This window comes from Arachis ipaensis, chromosome B4, assembly GCF_059453495.1.
Source record: "Arachis ipaensis isolate K30076 ecotype BB chromosome B4, ASM5945349v1, whole genome shotgun sequence".
Lineage (NCBI taxonomy): Eukaryota > Viridiplantae > Streptophyta > Magnoliopsida > Fabales > Fabaceae > Arachis > Arachis ipaensis.
In genome coordinates this window covers 67,880,239-67,886,181 of record NC_142439.1, presented here as the reverse complement: position 1 = coordinate 67,886,181, position 5,943 = coordinate 67,880,239, and the positions used below count along the sequence as shown (strand labels likewise).

At 40.9% G+C, this 5,943-nt stretch overlaps 1 non-coding gene across 1 annotated transcript; it reads right to left on the bottom strand.

Annotated features, from left to right (window-relative positions):
- Window positions 1-1,111: 1,111 nt before the first annotated feature.
- Window positions 1,112-1,218, bottom strand: LOC148567791 (small nucleolar RNA R71). Its single transcript, XR_015882783.1, has one exon. It is a non-coding gene; the product is annotated as a small nucleolar RNA R71 (small nucleolar RNA).
- Between the last annotated feature and the right edge of the window lie 4,725 nt (window positions 1,219-5,943).

Sequence of the window (5,943 nt, the reverse complement as noted above, 5' to 3'; positions counted from 1 at the left end):
ACCAGATCCACTCCTCCTCAAATCCAAAGCAAGCAAAGCCCAATTAACATCACTCAAAGGCACAAGGATCAATTAGATGAGGAATTTCATTTAAATTGTAATTTGTTTTTAATTTCAATTTCATTTTATTTTCATTTTGTAAAAATCCTATATAAAGGCATCATTCTCATTTTCATGGGAGGTTGGCTCTAATAGAGAGCATTAAAGGCTGGCTCCATTAGGGAGTAGTAGGAGTAGGAGTAGAGAGCTCTCTCTTTTAAATTTTCCTTATTAAATTTTAAGAATTAAAAATCAGATCTGAGTTTTGCTTTCTATTTCAGTTTCTCTCTTCTGCAACTTCAATTTCTCCTCTGCTACAATTTTCTTTTGCTGTAAGTTTACAATTCAATTTACATTGAGCTTAACTTTGATCTTTGGTTCCCATTACTTTCTGTTCTCATTTGCCTTCAATTTACTTTCAAACAATTTAATCCTTCTGCAATCGTTCTGCATTTTACATTTCTGTCCATGATCTGATTTACTTTTCCTGCAAGTTTAATTTCCCTGCCATTGTTCTAAGCTTTGATCTATTGCTTCCTTTAATTTCCAGCACCCAGGCCCCCTTTACTTTTCATGCAATTTACATTTCTTGTCATTTAAGATTCTGTCAATTTACATTTCTTGCTCTTTAAGTTTTCTGCCTATTTACATTTTGTCATTTATAATTCTTGTCAATTTACTTCCTGTTGGCTATATTTCATCAAATTTTACTTCAATGTTAGCTTGACTAAACTAATCACCCAATAAAGTTTCTTGATCCATCAATCCCTGTGGAATCGACCTCACTCTAAGTGAGTTTTACTACTTGATGCGACCTGGTACACTTGCTGGTGAGTTTTAGGTGTTGGAATTCGGTTCCAACCCATCACATCTCACCACCTTCTTGAGGATCTGTGACACTGTGAAGTCAAATGAAGTTCATCCAGACACTTATAAAATGCTCTTGTTCTCTTTCTCTCTTAGGGACAAGGCATCAAAGTGGCTGGAATCATTCCCCAAGGAAAGTCTCACCACCTGGGAAGATGTTATTAACAAGTTTTTAGCAAGATTCTACCCTCCACAAAGAATCAATAGACTGAGAGCTGAGGTCCAAACGTTTAGACAACATGATGGACAGACTCTATATGAAGCCTGGGAGAGATTCAAGGATTTGACAAGGAAATGCCCTCCTGATATATTTAATGAATGGGTGCAGCTGCACATCTTTTATGAAGGATTGTCATATGAATCCAAAATCACTGTAGACCACTCTTCAGGGGGCTCCCTCAACAAGAAAAAGACCATTGAGGAGGCCATTGATATCATTGAAACTTTTGCTGATAATGAGTACTTATATGCCTCTGAAAGGACTCAAAAAAGAGGAGGAGTAATGGAGCTCAACACCATGGATACCTTGCTAGCACAAAACAAAGTGATCACAGCTCAATTAGTAGCTTTAACCAAGCAAATGGAGAAGAATCAAGTCTCAGCTGTCCATGCCCAAGAACCTCCACAAGAGGAAGGGAACCCAACAACTGAAGGAGAATGGGAGCAAGCTAACTATGTGAATAATTCCTCTATACCACCATACAACTCAGGAGGAAGGAACCACCCAAACTTTGGGTGGGGGAACCAGCAGAACCATAACCAAGAACACAAGCCTGACCACTCTAACCAATATAATAACCACAACCCCAACCATCAATCAAGTAGCAATAGACCCTACCACAACCCACAAAATGCACCCTACCATTCCACCTAACAACAATACAACAACCACCCTCAAGATACCTCACCCTCATTTACACAACCAAGTGATCTCAGCAGCAATCTTGCAAGATTAGAAGCTGCCATGGCACAACTAACAGGGACTATCTCCACAATATCAGAGAGACAAATACAAGTTGACAGGAAGATGGATACAATCCAAGAAGAGGCCAGGTCTAACATAAGGAATCAAGGTGCAACAATCTCAAAATTGGAAGCACAACTAGAAAACTTGTCCAAGCAAATACTAATGCCCAGACACACTTTTCCCAGCGATACCATGGTCAACCCAAGAGGAGAATGCAAAGCTATCACCCTAAGAAGTGGGAAGGTTGTGGAAGTAGTTGGCCCAAGCCAAGACAAATAAGAAAAGGGAGTTGCAACTGAATCCGAAATCAAGGAGGAGGAAGAGACACCTGCACCTACCCCACCAAAGCAAGTTCTAAAGCCTTATGTGCCACAAGCACCATATCCACAAAGGCTGAGAAAAGATGGGAAGGACAACCAGTTCTCTAGGTTTCTCGAGATCCTCAAGAAGCTCCAAATCAACATCCCTTTTGCTGAAGCATTAGAGCAAGTGCCACTCTATGCCAAATTCTTGAAGGAGCTCATGACAAGGAAGAGGAATTGGGGAGAAAAAGAGACTATAGTGCTCACAGAGGAGTGTAGTGCCATAATACAAAAGAAGCTCCCCCAAAAATTGAAAGACCCTGGGAGCTTCCAAATCCCCTGTATCATTGGGGATATAAGCATTAAGAAAGCATTATGTGATCTAGGAGCCAGCATCAACCTCATGTACTTGGCAATGATAAAAAGGATGAGGATTGAAGAAGCAAAACCTATAGAAATGGCTCTGCAATTAGCTTATAGAACTTTCAAATTTTCCCATGGTGTGGTGGAAGATTTGTTAGTAAAAGTGGGAGAGTTCATCTTCCCAGTTGATTTTGTTGTGCTTGATATAGAAAAAGAAGCCAACACATCAATTATCCTAGAAAGGCCATTCCTAGCTACTGCTGGGGCCATAATTGATGTTTAAAAAGGGGAGCTAGTCTTTAAGACTACATGAAGAAAAGATGGTCTTCAATGTCTTCAAGGCAATGAGCTACCCCAAGGAAGCCATTGGTGAATGCATGATGGTGGATACAATTGAAAATCTGGTTCAAGGAGTCCTAGAGGAGGAACAATGTGAAGAAATCAAAGAGCAAGATCAATAAGCCTCAAGTGGTGAGCTACCACTGAAGACTATGGACGAACCAATCATGATGGACAAGACAAGCAAGATGGAATTGGAGGCACCAAAGTTGAAGCTGAAAACTCTGCCTCCAAGTTTGAAATATGCCTACTTGGGTGACAACAACACATACCCAATGATCATCAACTCAAGCTTGAATGAGGAACAAGAAGAGGAGCTAATCCAAGTGCTGAAACAACATAAGGATGCTATAGGGTGGACACTTGCAGATCTAAAGGAATCAGTCCTTCAACGTGCATGCACAAAATTCTACTTGAGGAAGGTGCAAAGCCCTCAAGACAGTAACAGAGAAGGCTAAACCCAACAATGAATGAAGTTGTCCAAAAAGAGGTGTTGAAACTATGGCAAGCAGGGGTGATTTACCCTATCTCAGATAGCCCTTGGGTGAGCCCTGTCGAAGTGGTTCCTAAGAAGGGAGGGATCACTGTTGTACCAAATGAGAGGAATGAATTGATACCAACCAGAACAGTGACCGGATGGCACATGTGCATTGACTATAGGAATCTTAATGAAGCCACCCGGAAAGACCACTTCCCCCTGCCTTTCATGGACCAGATGCTCGAAAGACTCACATGACATGAATATTACTGCTTCTTGGACGGTTACTCTAGCTACAACCAAATAGTTGTAGATCCTAGGGATCAAAAGAAAACCTCCTTTACCTGTCCCTATGCAGTCTTTGCTTATAGGAGAATGCCTTTTGGATTGTGCAATGCACCTGCAACATTCCAAAGGTGCATGCTCTCCATCTTTTCAGACATGATTGAAAAGTTCATCGAGGTCTTCATGGATGACTTCTTTGTGTTTGGAGATTCATATTCTAATTGCTTGCATCATCTTGTCTTGGTGCTAAAGAGATGCCAAGAAACTAACCTGGTTTTGAACTGGGAGAAGTGCCACTTTATGGTAACTGAAGGGGTGGTTCTTGGTCATAAGATCTCTAAAAATGGTATAGAAGTGGAAAAGGCAAAGGTGGAAGTAATTGAGAAGTTGCCTCCACCTTGCAATGTCAAAGAAATTAGAAGTTTTTTAGGGCATGCTGGATTCTATAGGAGGTTTATTAAAGATTTTTCAAAGATTGCTAAGCCTCTCAACAACCTACTTGTCTCAAATACACCCTTTGTTTTTTATAGAGAGTGTATGTTAGCCTTTGATGAGCTTAAAAATAGACTTTCCTCTACACCTATTATAGCACCACCTAGCTGGGATCTACCTTTTGAATTGATGTGTGATGCATCTGATTTTGCTGTTGGTGCTGTTCTAAGACAGAGGAAAGACAAGCTAGTACATGTTATTTATTATGCTAGCAAAGTTCTCAATGAGAATTAAAGGAATTACACAACCACAGAGAAGGAACTTTTAGCCATAGTCTTTGCTTTTGACAAGTTTAGATCATATCTTATTGGCTCTAAAGTTACTGTTTTCACTGATCATGAAGCCCTCAAATATTTGTTGACTAAGCAAGAATCCAAGCCTAGGTTGATAAGGTGGGTCTTGCTACTTCAAGAGTTCAACATAGAGATTAAAGATCGAAGTGGAGCAGAGAATAAGGTGGCTGACCATCTATCAAGAATCCCACATGAAGAGGATGAAGCACAACAACTTGAAGTGAATAAGAGTTTCCCTGATGAGCAGTTGATGATGACTCAAGAGAGCCCTTGGTTTGCTGATATAGCTAACTTCAAGGCTATTGGGGAGCTGCCCACCAACATCAACAAGCACATGAGGAGGAAACTAATCAATGATGCTAAATACTACATTTGGGATGAACCTTACTTGTTTAAAAAGGGTGTTGATAGAATCTTGAGGAGGTGTATTTCACATGAGGAAGGGCAGAAAGTGTTGTGCCAATGCCATGGATCCACATATGGAGTCCATTTTAGTGGTGAAAGAACCACAGCCAAGGTGTTGCAATGTGGGTTCTTTCGGCCAACAATATTCAAGGATGCAAGGGAATCGGTGTCAAGATGCAATGAGTGCCAAAGGGCTGGCAACTTACCCAAGAAAAATGAGATGCCACAAGGGTTCATCATGGAGCTGGAGTTGTTTGATGTGTAGGAGATTGACTTTATGGGGCCATTCCCATCCTCCTACTCAAACAAATATATATTTATGGCTATAGATTACGTGTCAAAGTGGGTAGAAGCCATAGCCACATCAACAAATGACAACAAGGTTGTGATAAGCTTCTTAAGAAAGAACATCTTCAGCCGATTTGGAGTTCCTAGAGTCCTTATTAGTAATGGGGGCACATTTCTGCAATAAGCAACTCGAAGCACTCCTGCTGAAGTATAGAGTCAAGCATAGAGTAGCAGCCCCCTACCATCCACAGACCAACGGGCAGGCTGAGATTTCAAATAGAGAACTCAAAAGAATCCTTGAAAGGACTGTTGGTAACTCAAGAAAGGAATGGTCCAAAAGGCTGGATGATGCACTATGGGCCTATAGGACAGCCTTCAAAACACCCATTGGTATGTCTCCATACCAACTAGTATTTGGGAAGGCTTGTCACCTACCAGTAGAGCTTGAACACAGAGCATTCTGGGCTCTAAAGATGTTGAACTTTGATAATCAAACTACTGGGGAAAGGAGTCTACTACAACTCAATGAGGTGGAGGAATTAAGAAATCAAGCTTATGAAAATACTAAGATTTACAAGGAAAACACAAAGAAATGGCATGATAAAAAACTAGCAAGAAGAGAGTTTGTAGAAGGTCAAAAGGTGCTGCTATACAACTCAAGGCTCAAGTTCTTCCAAGGGAAACTAAAGTCAAGGTGGTCTGGACCCTTCATATCCTCAAGGTGTCTCCCTATTGTCATGTGGAGCTTGTGGAGTACAAGACACAGAGGACCTTCACTATCAATGGCCACACGCTAAAGCACTACTTGGGGGACTCTTTGGAAGA